Source organism: Ictidomys tridecemlineatus, chromosome 3, assembly GCF_052094955.1.
Source record: "Ictidomys tridecemlineatus isolate mIctTri1 chromosome 3, mIctTri1.hap1, whole genome shotgun sequence".
In the NCBI taxonomy this organism is placed as follows: Eukaryota; Metazoa; Chordata; class Mammalia; order Rodentia; family Sciuridae; genus Ictidomys; species Ictidomys tridecemlineatus.
The window spans coordinates 201,343,493-201,363,762 of NC_135479.1; the positions used below are offsets into that span (position 1 = coordinate 201,343,493).

The window sequence follows — 20,270 nt, forward strand, 5'->3', positions numbered from 1 at the left end:
CAGAACCTCATGGTGGAAGGAAGTGTTTCACATGATGATAAGAAAGCAGAGAGAGACCAAGACCAGCTCACCAGATATTGACCCCAAAGGCACACGCCCAATGCCCCACCTCTTCCAGTCACACCCTACCAGCCTGCGGTGACCACTCAGTTAATCCCTGTCATGGGATTAATTCACTTACTGAGTTAATGTTTTCATAACTGAGTTAATGTTTTCATGACTCAATCACTTAACCTCTAAGCCTTAATGTATTGTCTCACACATAAGCTTTTGGGGGACACCTTACTTCCAAACCATAACACCAAACTGAAAACTTCCTGAATAATAAAGGAAACGGTCAACTGAGTGCAGAGACAGCCTAGGGAATGGGAGGAGATACTTGTAAATTATATATCTGGCAAAGTGTTAATAGTCAGGATATGTAAATCTTACATAAAAATATCCTCAAAATATTAATAGCAAAAAATAAATAACACAATTAAAACCTTCACAGACCATCTTCAAAAGACATACAAATGGCTAACAGGCATATGAGAAATGCTTAGCATAACTAATCCTCAGAGAAATGCAAAGGAAAACTACAGTGGGGCCTTCTCTTATTCCAGTAGCAATGGTTATCATGAAAAAAGACAAAAATATAATCAATGTTGTGAAGAATGTGGGGAAAATGTATCTCTTACACACTGTTGGTGGGAATGTAAATTAGTCCATCTGTGAAGGAAACAGTACAGCGATTTCTCTAAGGGAACATACTTACGTTATGAGAGCAGAACCTTCATTATGAAATTAGTGTCCTTAAGGGGGAGCTGAAGATGTCAGAGTTTTTTTTTTTCTACAAGACAAGACGGTGAGGAAGTCAGGAGAAGTCTGCAACCCAGAACAAACCCTCACCAGAAATCGGCCATGTTGCTGCCTCGATCTCAGACCTCCAGCATCCAATACCATGAAAAACCAGTTTCTATTATTTCTAAACCACTCACTCCTGGCATTCTGTTACAGTAGCCCCATCTAAGACAGCAATGAAGGCACAAAATGACAATTCTGTACTAGCTTCTCATAAAAGATTGAATTAGTGATGAAAAAAATGTGCCAAACATTGTTAACTGTCTCTAAATATCCATATTCTACTTTCTCCACAGCAATAGAAATTTCATCTCTACACACAGATACTTTGAATAGAAAATACAGTCCAAATATTTCCACCTGGGCATGGCTATGCAACTAACTCTTTAAAGTATTGGGATATGGGTAAAAGGCACACATCTGCCTTTTTCTTTTTAGAGAGAGAGAGAGAGAGAGAGAGATTTTTTAATATTTATTTTTTAGTTTTCGGTGGACACAACATCTTTATTTTTATGTGGTGCTGAGGATCGAACCCAGCGCCTGCGCTACCGCTTGAGCTACATTCCCAGCCCACATCTGCCTTTATGTGAAGTACTCTTAGGGAAAAAGTAGCCACCCTCTTCTCACATGTCCATTTTTTTTTTTTTTTTTTTGGTACTGGGTATTGGACTCAGGGGCACTCAACCACTGAGTCATATCCTCAGCCCTATTTTGTACTTCATTTAGAGACAGGGTCTCACTGAGTTGCTTACCACCTCACTTTTGCAGAGGCTGGCTTTGAACTTGTGATCCTCCTGTCTCAGCCTCCTGAGACGCTGGGATTACAAGTGTATGTCACCATGCCCGGTTCACATGTCCATCTTGAAGCCAGAAAGGAAGTACTGTATCTCAGGAGGTAACAGGGTCACTAGAGAGAAGAATAGAGAAAAGAGTCTCCATTAGACATTCCAAAGTGAAGCCATTTCAGCTGCTTGGCATTTTATAAGAGAGGAAAAATAAACTCTATTATGTTAACTCCACTCATGTTTGGGATCCTTCTCATTCTCAAACTTATGTCCTGCTGAATGCAGAAAGGAAGACAGCATGGTGAGGTTTCATGTTTCTTATAGCTCCAGCCTGACCTGTTTATATGGTAGTAATTGCAAAATCAATAGCTGGCTGAATCATTCCCAGCACAGCCAGGAGGCAATAATGGACAGTTTTTTCCAATTGTGCAGAAACCACATGCCTCACTAGCACTTTTCTTGCTTTTCAAGTAATTAAGGAGTGTATCTACATGATTTGATCCAAAGTGCACTTCAGGTGTGATTTATGAATAGTCAAAAATTTGAAATTTGTCATTTTCTTCTTCCTTTGATGATCTTTTAATGGAACTCTAATAGCTTGCAACATGGCTAAGTGTGATTGAACTGATAAAATGGACAATATATTTCTAAACTTGATGATGGGCAAACTAGCTAAGTGATTAACATGTTCAGAACAGCTATTTCACGCCTAATGTTTATATTAATAAAGAACTCTCTAGGTATAGACCTCAATCTACCATGGATCCTTAAATATTATTGAATGAATAAATAGATCAGTTCATTATTAAATGTATTTTGTAACAAATAAATGGAATGATTATATTTAATGGTTCACAGGTGGAACACCACTTGAAATTACACATGACCTTGACATGTGAGATATCTTCTTATGGTAAAAAGAATGTAATTGGTTCAAAACTGATGCAATATCCTGGAGATTATACATCCTGGAGATTAATGCTTTATCTGAGGTGTACGAATATGCTAATTTTAAGATGATAAAGATGGTAAGATGATTGTCTGTTTTAAGATGTTCATAAAATAATCACTAAATTTGAGTTTTTGACTATTAAGTATTTTAATGGCATAATAAGGCTTCAATCCATTTGATTTAAAATCATGAGCATAAAAATTTAACACGATAGTTGCATATTGGAAGGAATTACTTATCTCCGGAGGGAATCACACGAAAAACAAGTCTTAATATAATATAGAATTATTTCTCAATTTTCTCAAAGTATATAAGCACACTTATTATGTTTCAAAATAATACTTGATAATGAAAATATTCATTTATTATATGGTTCTGTGGCTAGAAAGCACCTCAAATCTTCATGTCATAAAACAATATTCTCTTTACTTATTCACATTTTCAAAGATCAGAAATTTAGAAAAGTGGGCAGTCTGGTCATGTGGCATGAATGTCATTCACTCCCTCCCTTCACTCTGCTACAAGATAACATGAATTTCACCCCCATGTCTGAAACCAGTGTCCTTCATGTGTTTTATTCCTCTACACCTTGGGAAGGTTGGGGCTTTCTCACAAGACGGTGGTTGTATGGAAGTCTTACTTCCAAGAGCTGGCTTCCAAGAGGGAGCACACCAACAGAGGTATTAGAAGCTGCAGAATTCTTTAGTCTCACCTTGGGAAGTGCACCATTTTGTTTCTGCTGCACCCTATCCATCAGAGTCAGTCATAGCACCTGTTCAGATTCAACTAGAAGGGAAAGTGATCCCTCCTCTCAGTGAAGAGGAACAAATAATTTGTGTCCATCTTTAACACATTATGATGACGAAAATATAAAGAAGTTACATATGTTCATCATGTATAAAATAGAGTAAAAACTTTTAATCTTAAATTCCCATTTAAATTTCAAGGCTACTTTTAAAAGTTTTTCCAGGAACAATGTAAAAAATTCAGGATGTTGCAGTAGAATTCTAAGATAATACTATGAAAATAGAGTTTAATAAAATCCCTGCAAAAATGTCTTTAAAAGCAGCAATAGCAAGGAAATTTATTGAACTCAGAGAAAAAATAAATCTTAAAATAGGTGGTCTATTGTCTTCATTCATGCAATTATTTCTTCATTTGTTCATTCATCCAACAAATATTTCTTGGTGTTCTGTCATGAGCCCAAGAATTTTGTTCAGCAAAGAAGCTGTAACAATGAGGAGACAAGCATTGTTTTATTTTCTTCACGCTGCTTACAACTTAATATTGCAAATTATTCGCACTCTAAAGATCATTCAACTGAAGTTTTGATAATGGAAAACAATAGCCTTTGTAAAATTCATAAATAAGGAATTTTATGTGGAAAAGATTGATATAACGTAAAACAATCAAATACAAATTCATGAATGCATTCAATTACTCAATCAAATAAGCATAATTTAAAGTTTTGTTTTGTCCCCAGTTCATTCTAAATCTTTAGGCCAATGCATAAACCATGTTTTAACAAAAACAGATGCTTCTCAGCACACAGGATGGTGACATCTGCTCTGTAGCTCCACATGGGAATGTCTTCTCATTGCTTACCAGCTCATCCCCAGTTCCAAGAAAACATGAGCCTCTTAAAACAAAGTTGAAAACCTAGTGGCTTGCTAGTCAGCTGGCAGTGTTTCTGCATTTTTAAGCAGGCTTGGATTTGGAGGGGGGAGGCTTAGTGTTCACTCTGTTACTGACCTCACTGAGCCAAGTTCAGAGTGGTGTGAGTTATCAAATCTGACAGCCTTTTGGCAAATCTTTGAAGGCTCTCGGGCCAGGCTCCCTTCCAAGCTCAGCTGGGATCAATTAGGATAAATAATAGTTCTTGCAATAGCTAGTTCCTACCATGCTTTTTAAAAGAATTTAGTGTGCAATAATGCAATTTATGGATTACCTGTACCACACTATCCATTCAAAAGAAAACAAAACCAAATTGAAAAGGTTGGAATGTCTTGAGAGTTGCAAATAATACTGCAGGGCAAAAAGTACCAGAGAGGCATTTTGAAGATTTCTTACTGTTTCTTTAATTTACCTAAGACATAATTAAGCATATATTCAGAAATATAATATTTCCCCAAACTTGAATTCCACACACCAAAATCAATATTTTGAAGTTCTGGTTAAAAACATACTACACATACACACACATATGCACACACCCAAAGACTTTTGAATGTCTTCAGCAGCAAAAACAGTTAGCTAGCATGTGATGCAGATTTTCAATTTTAGGACAAAGATTGAACTCAAGCACAGGTTACTGGTCAATAAAAACGGAAGCTACTCAATGGAAGCCTGTGATCAGCAGCAATGCATAATTATTTTCCACAGCAAGAGTAAGGCTGCATTTAATAATGCTAATTTTCTGGCTTCATGTGAACTAAGCTTTGCTTTTATTGGGTGTTTCTTTTTATATGGCCTGAGGGTAAGGAACTGCAACTATCTCATGGCTGAACTTCAAAACTTGAATGTTTGCAAGAATTTTCTTGTTTGACCTTATTGGTTGCTACCGGAATCATTAAACTAGCACGGCACCTCTTTAATGATAGTTTACATTTGACATTCTTCTCTCATATTTTTAACAAGAAATATTTATTGTTAATAAGAGTGTCTGGGGTTTTGCTTCTTTTTTTTCATTCAGTGATTAAAAAGTTATTTGAAGTCTTGTATATGTAAAATTTTTTTGCATGTACAATGAGTAGTAAGTTATGTGGGCTTTTTTTCAGGCAGATTTTATCCATTATATGAATATATTTATTGACTTATAGGCAAGCATACATGAAGATTGTGGAGAAAATAGCTTAATAATGGTTACAAATATTCCAGTTGTCCCTTGAATGCAACTGACTGTCACTCATGTTCTCCAGGGCGCTCTTCCATAATGTCCCTGTGAACTGCTAAGACTACAGTACTACTTAGACATGCTCTGTGCTCTCCCAGAGATTACCACTAATCCTAGTGGAATTGTGTGCTCTTTCCAGTTAAACCTCTGAATTTATGAAGTAATTGGAGCTGAAGTTGAATTTTTAAAAACTACTAGTGTATATTATTTTGACGAGTATTTAAAACAGGGCCTTTTGTTGGAGACAGCTTAAAATGAGCATGATGTATGGGTTGATTAAATAATGCATAGAGTGTATTTCATTATTTTTCAGCACAAAGAATCAGAACATGGTTTGGGGAGCACTCATGTTTACACTCTTCAGTATGTGAATTATTAAAGACATAGTTGCACATTATATGTTCAAATTATTTTGCAGATCTTTTTTTTTCCAGTACTGACTTATGGGAAAATATACTGCCAAAAATTAAGCAAAATACACTGCCAAATTAGAGTAACAGAAAAGATCAATGGAAGTTGAGATTGCATTCTGCTGGATTTAACAATACGTATAGAGTCTTAAAATGTGCTAGCATGGTTTGAAATACAGGAGACTTGGTTGCAATGCTTAGTTTCTAGTCATAAGGGATTAAGAAACTTAAGGAGAGCTCAATAGAAAATAACAAATGATACTACAAGATGGCTAAGCTTACAGAGTGAGTGGTCCTTACCAATGCTTGCCAAAAGACAGAGCTGATTCTAAATTGACTTCCTCAGAGATAATTTTGTTGATGAATTATGAGTTCTATGTGCCACTATTTTTTTATATATATCTAAGGAAGGGATGAGAAGGTGCAATAAATGGAGGCTGAGAAGTCAAAGGAGGTGAACTGGGGCTAAGAGGTGGAGAGCAGAACAAAGTCCCGGGAGAACTCATTCACAATAAGATAATTGATTTTTAATCACAAAATGAATTTAGTTACAACATTTTGTAGGAAATTTTAGTTCTGTGAATATGCTAGCTTTGATTATATTAGCTCATTCATCTATGCAATTTTTTTATGTTTATTTTAATAGAAATCAAATTTCCAACTAGGAATAATTTATTTGGGGGCTCATTGTGTGCATTTTACACACATTTGCTAAAGACAAACATTTTTCATAAACCTACCTGTGGTACAAGATTAGGTCTAAAGTTTTGCTTCAGAAGTGTTTGCTTGTCTGTTTTTGTTATTTTTGTTTTGTTATGTTTTGGGGGGCGGTATTTCAGTTTTTATAAATATGGTGTAATTTTTTTTAATTAAGCATGGTTTTCTTATTCATACTGGTATCCATTTATATTAACTCTTTGAAAATTTTAAAATTATTCTCCTAGTTTTTCTTTTTTATTTCTTTCTTTCCTTTTGTGTGTGTTAGTGTGTATGTGTTGAGGGGGTGCTGAGGACAAAACCAAGGGACATATTGCATACTTCATAAGTGCTTTAACACTGTGTTTTATCCTCAGCCCTTTTATTTTTATTTGGGGCTTAGTATTTTTCAAATTTACCTTGCTTTTTGTATATAGATATCACTAATTTGACATTTGTTTCAAATATTCGTTCTACTTTTTTAACATTAGAGTTTTACTACTAAATGTTAATGTTTAAAATTATTAAGCATATAAATCCACACTTAGAGTTTTGATAATTTAATTTACTTCAAAATACTTCAGAAAAAGCAAAAGGGTGCTTAAGTAGGAAATGTAACTGTGATTTACAAAACCTAGTGTTGTTCTCTCACATGGGCAGGGTGCTATCTGGAGTCACATCATAGAAATCACTAAGAAATGCACTTCAGAGTCTAGCTAAATGCACACAAACCAGTTGCTTCCCCAAATCCTGGATCCTCAGGGAACCAACCTTCCAGAATTTGTGTAGTCTCTACCCATCAAGAATGGTGAGGCAATTCTGAACCTAAATTTTAAGAGAGCCTGCTGTCTTGCAGTGGGGAGATCTGGGTAACCCAAGCTACCATGAAGATTGTCCAATTACAACCACTGGAGAAACCATATGAGGTGCCTGAACACTGGGAGAGAGGCACAATTGATGTGATATTCCAGTTGAGCCAGTCATAACTGTCACTTTGTCGATGCAACTTCATGGAAACCCAAGTGAAACCAAGCAAAGAATCATATGAAGAGTTGGCCTCATTGTAAGGTTGGAATGTCCCCTCCAAAACTTATACCAAATTTTAATCTCCATGGTTATAACATGAGGTAGGGTCTTTAACAGGTGATATGTCACAAATGCTCTGCCCTCATGAATAGATCGATGAGTTCTTGATAAAAGGGATGAGGTCTTCTCCATTCTCTTCCTCTAGTATATGTGCTGCCTTGCTCTTTCACTATGCAATGATGCAGCAAGAGAAATCTCGCAAAATATGGCCCTTCAGTTTTGGACTTTCTGGCCTCTAGGACCATAAGTCAAATAAACTTCTATTATTAATAATTTACCCAGTCTCTGTTCTGTTACAGTAGAATAAAAGTGCTAAAATGTTTTGCAGTTAAGAAACAAGTTAAAATAAAAATCTCATTTGAAGAAAACAAGTTGTTTGTGGAAATGGAATGCATTGATAGCAAATAAGAATAGAAGCAAATGTCCTCAACCTTAAATTTTATTTACAGGAAAAACAACAAACAAAATTCACACACACACACATCACATCACATCCAAAAACTTTATGGTTAACACACTTAATGGTAAATGACTCAACACATTCTACTGAAGAACAGGAACAATCCAATGATGTATATTTTTGTCATTTTTATTCAGGACTGCCTCTGGTCAATAGAATAAATAACGTAAGAAAAAAACAAATAAAAGCAATTTGTATTTGTTTATAAATAGAAAAATCATGTGTGTAGAAAGTCTTAAACAATCTTCAAATATATTCTACAACTCATAAATAAATTTAGCCATAGTACAGGGTATACGGTAAACATAAAATTTTTATTTATTTCAATATAAAAATAAAACTGAAAAATATGTTCATTACAATCATACTACACTAGATTGAGTACCGTTCCCCAAATCCATGTCTACTTAAAAGCTATAAATACAATCTCACTTGGAAATAGGGTCTTTAAAGATAAAAATCAAGATTTGACCATATTAGATTAGGTTATTCCCTTAATGCAATGACTGGTCTCCTTTATAAAACAAGAGCAATCTGGTCACAACCTAGATACATTTGACATAGGAAGGGAAGAATAGCATATTAAGACAGAGGTTGAGATTTGAGGGGTGCATTAACAAGCCAAGGAGCACCACAGGGACTGCGATGGCTAGAAGCTTGGAGCAAGGCATGGAACACACTCCTCTGCCAGCACCTTGACCCTTCAGAACTATTGATATAAAGACTCAATTCAATTCTAGTGAGAAAAGAAAACTCAGCATAATTTTTGAAGAATTCAACCAGGTGATTCTTAAATATATATGAAGGTCCGCCAATAGCCAAAGCAATTAGAAGAAGATAAAAAAAAAAAACTTTTGAGGATTTATAGGACCTGAGGTCGAGATTTTTTTTTTTTAATGAAACTGCAATAAAACAGTGCAGGAAAGCATGCAGATAAAGATGTAATAGAATATACCCAAATATTCATACTGGTGTCAGTTATTTTCCAAAAACATCCAAAAACATTTAATGGAAAGAGAAATTGTCTACAAGAAAGAGTGCTAGAATAACTGAATATGTATTTATATATATTTTTATAAAATATACACGTAGTTACATATAAAACATATAATTATATATCTAATCAACATATATAAGTATATATTATATTATGCTTATGTAATATCCATATATGTAATGAGTGCTATTTTTACCTCACTCAGAGTTCATACTCAAATGAACTCAAATCAGATTATAGGTTTAACATGTATACTGGAATGTAAACTTTTGAAAACAAAATGTTAAGACAAATTTGCTATGCCTTAATTTAAGCACTCTACTAATACAAGAAAAGCTTCTATACCATGGAAGAAAAATTAATGGCTTAAATTTATATAAGCATTTGTATTCAGAATTAATAAAAAATTCACACAATCCAATAATTAGAAAATTAATTAGGCAGTTCAGAAATCAGGCACAAACTTTGAATGGGTATCATACAAAAGAAAATATGAACTGGAAAATAAGGTAGAGATGTTCAAAATCATTACTTGTCAAGGAAACAAATAGAACTGCAGTAAGATACACAAATACTAAAGTATTTAAAAATGAAAAGTCCAGCAAAATCAAGTGATAGAATAAGAACAAAAACAATTCTCATACACTGCTGGTAGAATGCTAAACAGAACCATGACTTTGCGAAAGAACTTGTAATATAATTATGCAATTAACCTCAATTGAACATAAAAAGAAATGGATTCTCAAAGTGACAAAGAAAAATCTCAAAAGTGTCATGTTGAGTAACACACAAAGAAGTACATATCATATGACTGCATTTAAACTGCAAAAGACAACACTTTGGAAGATAAATTTTTGATTTATTTACTGTGATGGTTACAGTGATGTGTACATTTAGCAAAACTCATAAAACTGCACTCTAATGTGGTCATTTATTGAGGGCTATACTTCAAAAAGGTTGTTTTCCTTTAAAAATCCACAAAATGCACTACATGCAAACAGAATGGCTAAATTTTTCAAAATATTGACCATATGTGAATCAATCATAAGTCCTTTTCCTTTCTATTGGAAAGAATGTGTAGCAATGCATCATTTTATACATTCCTATTGAAAGTGTAACATATTATAGTTATTTTGGAAAAATAAGTTTCCAACTTTCTATAAAATTAAAAACACCTACAGTATATGAGTTCATACTATCATTCTAAAGTGTTTAATTAAGAGAAATAAAAATGTATCTATTAAAAGGCTTGTACAAAAATGTTTATAGCATCTGTATTTATTACATCTCCAAACTGGAAAGAGCCCAATGTCTAATAACAGCTGAATAAGCAAATTAGAGCATATTCATATGATGGAATATTTCTTAACAGAAAAAGAAAAGGAGGGCTGATGTATGTATCTGTTGCAAAATTCATCATAAATACTATGCTGACGTGGAGGCTGAGACAGGAGGATCGCAAGTTCAAAGCCAGCCTCAGCAATGATGAGGCGCTGTCTCTAATAAAAAATACAAAATTGGGCTGGGGATGTGGCTCAGTGGTTGAGTACCCCTGAATTTAATCCCTAGTAACAAAAAAAAAATTATGCTGAACAAAAGAGCAAAATGGAAAAGCAGAAAAATCTAATTCCATGTATACATAATTGTATAACAGAAAAATCTTTAGCAATAAAAATCACATCAAATCCACACAAAAACATGCACAGGAATACTCAATTTTATTTCTAATTTCCAAAATTCAGAAGCATTCAAAATGTACTATAGTTGGTGAATGACTAAAGAAATTGCTCCACATCCAAACAAAGAAATATTTTTCAACATTACGGTGGAATGAGTTATGAGTCCCGAAAGTACATAGAAGAAACTTAAATGCATATTACCAGGTGGAAGAACTCAATCTAAAGATTATGTATTATAAAATTCTAAATTTTTGGCATTCTTGCATTCTATACAGCAAAACTATGAAGATTTATTTAAAAAAAAAAAAAAGAAAAGAAAAAAAAGATAGTCAGAGATTGTCCAGGGGGAACAGATGATGAAGTGGAGCACAGAGGATTTTTAGGGCATTAAACCTACTCTCTATACTATAATGGTGGATTCATCTCATATATTTGTCAAGATTTATATAATATACAACACCAACAGTGAACCCTAATGTAAACTGTGGACTTGGGATCATAATGATGTGTCTGGGTAGGTTTATCCATTAGAACAAATCTAACAGTGGTTGAAGACACTGACAACTGGAGAGGCTATTTGTGTTGGGGGGACAGGAGATATTTGTAAAATTTCTTATGCTCTATTTTGCTGTGAACATACAATTTCTACAAACAAACGTCTAGTTAGCATGAAAAAAATAATCTTATCAAGTTTGTCTGGTTCAGGCATTGGTCATTTCTACAAAGAACCATGAATGAACTATTTAAGAATTTGAAAATGTTTTACAACCTGGAGTAGTGGTTACATGAGTATATTCATTTTCCAAAATTCATGCAAATTCATACTCAAAGTAGATGAATTTTAGTGTATGTAAATTATATCCCAAATGAACTTGATTAGGAATAATTTTTAAAATGATATTTCATCAGGGGGTCATTAAGTAGAGAAAATCTACATGTAAATATATTAAGAACATGAAGAAAACAAGTTCTTTGTGGCAAACTGTTTGTATTAACAGACACAATTAATATGCCCCTTATGCATGTTCTTTGGACTCTTAGCTTTGCAGGGCTTCTCCTGTTTAATTCCGGGTTTGGTCATGTGACTTTCTTTATCCGATGTTTAAGCAGTCACTGTGATGCTAGCTCAAGTTTCTGAAGCATGAGGACATTTCTGCCCTGGCATTCTTGTTTGGCTGGACTTACGCTTGTAGGTCTGCATTAAACAAGGAAACTTCTTTACACCCGAATACTGGATGGAGGGGAGAAAAACAAACACAGTTATCTTTTCTAAGTCATTCTGGATAATAGCCAGATAACCCCTGACATGTGAGAAGATGAAATTGATTCTTCTAGCAAATCCCAGCTTAAATGTGGATCCACAGTGAATTCAATAAATACTTGGGTCATTGAGCCAGCAAATTTTATTATAGTTTTCTATAGTCTATGAAGCTTTTTGTTTGAAAAATAATTAGTGTGGTATTCTGGTTATTCAAAATCAACTCCTACCAGAAATATTTTGACATAATTTTAAAAGAGATGGGTTTGGGTGGTTAATAATATAAGATTTTCATATACATACCATGAAGTTAAACTTTGAATGGTATTAAACAAAATGTGATCCCAATTCTTGGTGTATTTTGCTTTAGTAGAAATTGATAGTGGGTACATTGGGGTTGATCCCTGGATTAGTCTTATATTTAAAGAATTAAGTATTTTTTCTTTTTTTTTTTTTCTCATGGGATCCCATGACTTTTCAGAGGTCATTCACATCTACAATCTGTTTCTTTTTGTTTTGTTTATTTTAAATAGAACTCCTCTGTCTCTCTCTCTCCCTCTCCCCACCACTCCCGATTTCTCTCTTTTCCTCTTTCCTCTCTCCCCACCCTCTGTCTCTTTCTCTATCTCTGTTGGTCAACTTGAAAATTTCAATATAATCCCTCAATAACTGAATACTGGGTATATCCAGTTTTACAAACTTACATCATACTAAGTAAATTGTTTTGTGATGAATTAACTGAAATTTATTCATTTAAAAATGATACTAAATTGGTATTTTAACACCAATAATTTTCTTCTAATATTTTAAAAAAGCAAAATCAGAAATCAATCTATTATTGCTAACTCTCCTTTATTAGAAAAAAACTTTGAAATATAACAGATAGCTAATTGAATAAAGTTTCTGACAGGTGATTATTAAAAGTATTTTCATTCAAGAGGCATGTGCAAGGGGGAAACTGAGTCAATCCCAGCAACATTCCATTCCCCACAAATTTTGCTAATCTCGATTCTATTAAACAAAACTGTGGAAGGCAGTGTTCTCATTTTTCAAGTTGCAAATTAGGTCAAATTTGCTTCATAAACCTAATTCCAATCTTTTTAGAAATGAAAGGGAAAAGCCAAAATTATTGCTTTCTGATCACAAGATTAAATATATTATTGTTATCATTAATACATATAATGGTTATTGAGAAATTTAAATTTTCTATCATAAACTATACCTTCAATTACTCAAGTATTTTCTATTGCTTTGTAATTTAAATAGTCTTTTTTAAAATTTCCATTTAAAAAAATCTTACCACTTCTAGAAATGTTTTAGTTCATGTTTGTGAATTACAATCGCCTATATCACTACAAATGAGTGACATAGGACAGTTTTGCCCATTCTCCATCCAGAAATATAACATGATGGGAAAAGATGATTCCTTCTAACCAGAATTGAGAATAATATATAACAAATTATCTTGAGCTTGAGAAATTTATGTTTACAACTTATAAATGCTACCTTTAATCTGTACCTCTTCACACTTTTTGATTCACCCATTCCTTTTGTCAATATTAGTATAGTGCTCCTCCAAGCGTGATGAGTTTAAATTAAACATCAACTATATACATACCATACTTAACATAGGGGTCAGCAAAGTTTTTCTTTAAAAGTCGAAATGGTAAGTTTCTAGACTCAATAAAACACATAATGGTCTCTGTCACAAAATTCACATATTCATATTTTTGTTACTATACCTTTAAAAATACAGAGACATGATAGTAGAATGCATTTTGACACATCAAAACTTCTCATTCTTTTCTTAGTACATGACATAGAATCACACTGGCAGTGTGCTCATATATGCATATAGTGTAATAGTGTCCAATTCATTCTACTGTCCTTCCTATCCCCATACCCCCTCACCTCACTTTATTTCTCTCTGCCTAGTCCAGAGTGACTCTATTGTTCCTTAATACACACACCTTTATTGTGAATTAGCATCCGCATATCAGAGAAAATATTTTTGGGATTGGCTTATTTCACTAGCATAATGTTCTCCAGCTCCATTCATTTACCAAAAAAAAAAAAGCCATAATTTTATTCTTCTTTGAGGCTAATACTCCATTGTGTGTATATTCACCATATTTTCTTTAAACATTCATCTATTGAAGGGCACCAAGTTTGGTTCCATATTTTAGCTATTGTGAGTTGAGCTGCTATAAACATTGATGTGACTGTGTCACTGTTGTATGCTGACTAAAGACCTTTGAGTATAAACCAAGGATTTGACCCAGATAGACGGGTCAAATGGTGATTCCATTCCAAGTTTTCTAAGGAATCTCCATACTGCATTCCATAGTGGTTGCATCAATTTGCAGTCCCACCAGCAGTGTAAGTATGTACCTTTTTCCCCATATCCTTTATTACATTCCCAACATTTATTGTTTCCTGTATTCTTGATAATTGCCATTCTGACTGGAGTGAGATGAAATATTAGAGTAGTTTTGATTTGCTTTTCTCTAATTGCTACAAATGTTGAACATTTTTTTATATATTTGTTGATCAATTGTATTTCTTCTTCTGTGAAGTGTCTCTTCTGTTCCTTAGCCCATTTATGAATTGAGTTATTTTGTTTTCAGTGGTAAGACTTTTGAGTCCTTGAGATCAATGCTTTATTTGAGGGGCCTCTAGTAAAGATTTTATCCCATTCTGTAGACTCTCTTTTCACCATATTGATTGTTTTCTTTGCCGAGAAGACTTTTTTTTTTATTTGAATCTATCTCATTCATTCATTTTTTTATTTTACTTCTTGTGCTTTAGGAGTCTTGTAAAGGAAGTCAGATCCTAAACCAAACATGGTGAAGGTTTGGGCCTACTTTTTCTTGTATTAGGTGCTGGGCTTCTGTTTAGTGCCTAAGTCTTTGATTCAATTTGTGTTGAGTTTTACTCACAGTGAGAGATAGGGTTTCCAGTTTTCCCAGCACCATTTGTTGAAGAGGCTTTCTTTCCTCCAACGAATGTTTATGAGATAAGCATATTTATGTAGGCTTATATCTGTGTCTTCTGTTCTGTACCATTGGTTTATGTTTCTGGTGCCAATATTTGCCACTTTTGTTACTATGGCTCTGTAGTATAGTTTAAAATCAGGTATTATGCTTCATATTTCACTCTTCTTGCTAAAGATTACTTTTGTTATTCTGGGTCTCTTATTTTTCCAAATGACTTTCATGATTACTTCTTCTAGTTCTATAAAGAATGTCATTATGATTTTTAATAGGCATTGCATTACATATGTGTAATTCTTTTGGTAGAATGTCCATTTTGACAATATTAATTCTGCCTATCCATGAGCAAAGGCATCCTTTCCATCTTCTAAGGTCTTCTTTAACTTATTTCTTTTATGTTCTGTAGTTTTCATTATAGAGATCTTTTCTTCTTTTGTTATAGTGATTATCAAGTATTTTATTTTTTTTAAGGTTATTATGAATGGGGTAGTTTTCCTAATTTCTATTTAGTAAATTTATCACTGGTGTATAGGAACATGTTTGATTTATGGGTGTTGATTTTCTATCCTGCTACTTTGCTGAATTCATTTATTATTAGTTACAGAATATTTCTGGTGGAGTTTTTGAGTCTTCTAAATATAGAATCATGTGATTGGCAAATAGTGATAGTGTGAGTTCTTCCTTCCCTATTTATATTCCTTTAATTTCTTTCTTCTGTCTAATTGCTCTGGCTAGAATTTGAAGAATTCTAGCCAGAATTCTTTAAATTCTTCTTCCAGTTTTTAGAGGGTATGCTTTCAATTTTTCTCCATTTAGGATGATTTTGGCCTTGGGCTTAGCATAGATAGCTTTTACAATGTTGAGATATGTTCCTATTATCCCTAGTTTTTCTAGAGTTTTGAACATGAAGTGGAGCTCTATTTTGTCTAATGCTTTTTCTACATCTATTGAGATGATCATATAATTCTTGACTTTGAGTCTACTGATGTGATGAATTATGCTAACTTATTTCTGTATCTTGAACCAACCTTGCATCCCTGTGATAAACTCCACTTGATTATGGCACATTATCTTTTTAATATGATTTGCATGCACTTTGCCAGAATTTTACTGAGAATTCTTGCATCTCTGTTAATTAGGGATATTGGTCTGAAATTTTCTTTCGTTGATGTGTCTTTGCCTGCTTTTGGTAACAGTATGATATTAACATCATAGAATGAGTTTGAAAGAGTTCCCTCCTTTTCTATTTCATGGAATAATTTAAGGTGTATTGGTGTTAATTCGTCATTGAAAGCCTTGTAAAATTTTTGCCCAGGGTTTGTCTCATTTCAGGTTGTTCCTGGACTATTACATTTTTTTGCAACATCACTTTCTGTGACTAACACTTGATTAAAATAATCTCTAGGTTTTAATTGTAATATTGGAGAATTATAAAATAGTCACATAACAAAAGATCTATTTTCATATCGGGGTAGGCATTGTTTGAGGTACCAGTGTCTTATCCTAATAATAGTAGAGATCAATGACAAAGAACCTATGGGACAAGTAATATCTCCCTGCTCTCTGTTATGGCCCTTTGTGTCACTATGAAGGGGCATAGTCAAAGGAAGAAGTTTAATGGAAAAATGACATAGAATGGCACTGGTGTGTTTTGTTTTATAATGCAAAAAGGAGCATGTGTCTTTCTAGATTAGCATTTAGAAATGAAAATTGAACTTAAAAATTATCTTTATGTGTATGCAAAACACCACTTGTTTACATCTGACAAGAAATTCATGATCAGTACCAAAAATCTTTTTTCCAAGCACTGACATTGTCAACTCTGGAAGCCTCACTATTTTTTAAAATTTGAAAGCACATTTTTTGGATTATATATTTACAACAATCAGAAGAGTGTATATAGAGAGGTTCCTTTCCTCCAAATACTAGGAGTGGAACCACCATATGATCCAGCTGTAGCACTCATTCATATTATCCTAAAGAATTAAAGTCAGCATATGATAGCAACACAAACATATTCATGTTTATAGAAGCACAATTCAAATAGCCCTAGTATGGCACCAACCTTGGTGTCTATCAATGGATGAGTGGATAAAAAATAATGTGGTATCTATACACAATGGAGTTTGATTCCACCATAAAGAAAAAATGAGATTATGTCATTTGCAGGAAAATGGATGGAACTTGAAAACATTATATTAATCGGAATAAGCTAAACTTAAAAGGTCAAGGGTCTTAAATTATATATAAAATATAATGCCCCCCAAAAAATATGCCTTCAAATTTTAAAAAATAGTGAGGCTTCCAGAGTTGACAATTCCCAATACATAGTTCAATGATAGGTTATATGAGGCATTGATTTTAATTATATCAATATGTGATTTTTCTATCAGAAGTTCAATAAATATCACTGGAGTACATTTTGTTTCTGATTGTTAGAGGTTGTGTGAAAATTTGCCTTATTCAAATTTTAAGTCTCCATATAGTTTTTCTCCTCTTAAGATTTTAAGCATATACAAAATAACATATGTATCCTAAAATGCCTTGGGAATTCTAAACAGGCCAAATGAACCTCAAATATTGAAGTGTGTTTCATGTACATACAAGTTCTCAAGATCTGTTAAAACATGTAAAACTATTTTCCCTTATCATAAGCATAATATGCTTCTGTGTTTTATAGCAATTTATTTCCTTAATTTGTTACTTCTTAAAAGCTATGCCTTTAACCATCCTTTATATCTTGTCCTGTTGTGAAAACAGTGAAAAAAGATATGCTGGTTCAATGAACAGCCTAATTTTATAGACTATGTCAAGACAGTAGAGACTGAGAGATACCTGCCACCCATCATTCTTTCTAGAGTAATAGAATATAATGGAAGAACCTTGAAGCCTGTCACAACTAGCTCCGAGATTGTGACAAAGTTAGTTGTCCTATCTTGCCTTGATTTCTTTGATTATAAAATGAAACATTTTAATCTCTCCAATGTTCCCTCTTATGATAAGGTAAAATTTCATCATGCAAATTTCCATCTAATGCATATTATTTGGCTACAGGTACAGCTCAGTGGTAAAAAAAAAAAAAAATCAACTTACATAGTATACAGGAAGCCCTGAGTTCAATCCAAACATCATCAGCAAAATGAATTGATACACATTATTAAAACATTGAATGCAGAAACAAAAGAATAGTTTGGATGGTTTTCTAATTATTATGGGCTAAAACAGAACATTAAAGAAGCATCCAGTGTCTTGAGAGTCCCTCTCACAATAGTCACTATTGCCAATGACTTTGCTATTTAGATGACACTGTTCACCTTTGCCAGTTCATTGGTGCTGGAATTCTTTTTGTACTCCCAAACGTAGCACATCCAATAACAGGGAAAAAAAATGTTATTCAGTTGTTGAAATGCCCAATCCTCACATAATGTTTTGCCAAAGCTACATTTTAAAAAGTGATTGACCACCCACCCCATTGATTTTCTTTTCCTTTCTTTCCTTTTTTTTTTCAAATATTTCCATCATTTGGATCACCAGCAACATGCAGGCGGTGGAAATTTTTGCAAACTCTTGGCTTTCTGTACCAACCTAATAGCAGATGAATATTTCCTCACTACAGATGAAACACATGTTTCTCTTTGGATAGGTTTTCCCATTAAACAAACTTGAGCCATTAAAATCTATGTTTAGATTTGGACTGCTGGGACATCACCAAGTTAAAGAGCTGTTTTCTGAAATATCTATTTTATCTTGCTGATTCAGAAACATGTTAATTGTTCTATGAATTTAAAAACAATCATCAAGTATTATTTTAAAATAATTACTTTGTCAAAAGGTGGTACTTCTAATGTTTGATTTACTTTGGCTCACAAAGTAGACTTCAGTCTTACAAAAATTATTTACGCTATCTTTTCTTTCATGTCATTTCTTTTCCCTGAATATAAACAAATTTTTTCAACTTTTGGTGACAATCACAATCATATTCTGCTCAAATCAATTCAAAGAGAAGTCCAAGATCAGTAAAATGCCTAACTAGTGCTTAATGAGAAAGAAAAAAGAAAAAAAAAACAGATTTTTCAAAAGTTCATACCTATATTTCTTGGAGGCTACTTGCCTTTCTTGACCTCAGTTTATACAGTTTCCTGAGTATAAAATTATGAGCTTGCATGAGATGATTTCCAAAATCTCTCCAGCCCTAAATTTCTAAGGACTCTATGACCCCATTTTTCAAGACTCACTAAGCTAAGTTAATTTACTGCAGAGACATTATAGTCCAAAATCCACGCCAATACATAGCAGCACTGGGAAAAAGTTACTAGGACTCGAAATGCGTTTGGTGGTGAAGAGATTTGATCTAAATGAAAGGATAGGCTAGTTCTCATTAAGTAGAACTGGATATCTTTAGTCATTCTTTTGTAACCTATTACACACAAGGTTGGAATTCCCACCTAAATCCAGAGCATTATCCCTGTTCTTTGCATTCCCACTTTCTTCTTCTTTGTCCATCTGCAGATTCAAAGGTATTGATTGAGTTGAGATAAGCTCTAGTTTAGAAGAAGTGATATTTGTTCTGTGCCAAACCTCAGATCCTCCCTCCTCAGATGCCCCAGATCCTAAGCAACCAATATCCTAAGCAACCATTAGGATGGCATTAAAGTATACACTTTTTAGAGGTCAATGTGGTAACAGAACAAGAATAAAATGACCGCTGACTAATCCTGCTCCTTGGCTTTCAATGTTATCTATCCTGGCTTTTTTTTATTAACAAGCCTCATCAGGGAACTATATTTCCAGCGTCAGAAAAATAATATAAGTGAATCAAGACAACCTTTTATCTTCAAAAAAAAAAAAAGGATCAAGTTTGCCAATATCTCTTGTCCTGTGACCCAATCATTAACAATAAGAATAAAGAGTAAGCCTATCCTAGGACTTTAGGGCCTACTTTAGGTTTCCTAATAAAGAGAGCCATAATGATTGATACCACTTTGTTTTTCCCTTTTCCACATTTTGATTAATGAAATTGGATCAACATTATGTTTTTATAAATAAAGACCAAGAGGGGCTGGGATTGTGGCTCAGTGGCAGAGCACTTGTCTCTCATGGATGAGGTACTGGGTTCCATCCTCAACACCACATAAAAATAAATAAATAAAATAAAGGCATGTGTCCATATACAACTAAAAAAAATATTAAAAAGAAAGAAAGAAAGACAAAGAACAAG

At 33.6% G+C, this 20,270-nt stretch overlaps 1 long non-coding RNA gene across 1 annotated transcript in view; it reads right to left on the reverse strand.

Annotated features, from left to right (window-relative positions):
- Nucleotides 1-9,283: 9,283 nt before the first annotated feature.
- Nucleotides 9,284-20,270, reverse strand: part of LOC144376467 (uncharacterized) — a 102,839-nt gene continuing 91,852 nt past the window's right edge. The window contains exon 5 of the long non-coding RNA XR_013436982.1: nt 9,284-12,032. This is a non-coding gene — a long non-coding RNA (uncharacterized LOC144376467). The remainder of the gene's footprint in view (nt 12,033-20,270) is intronic.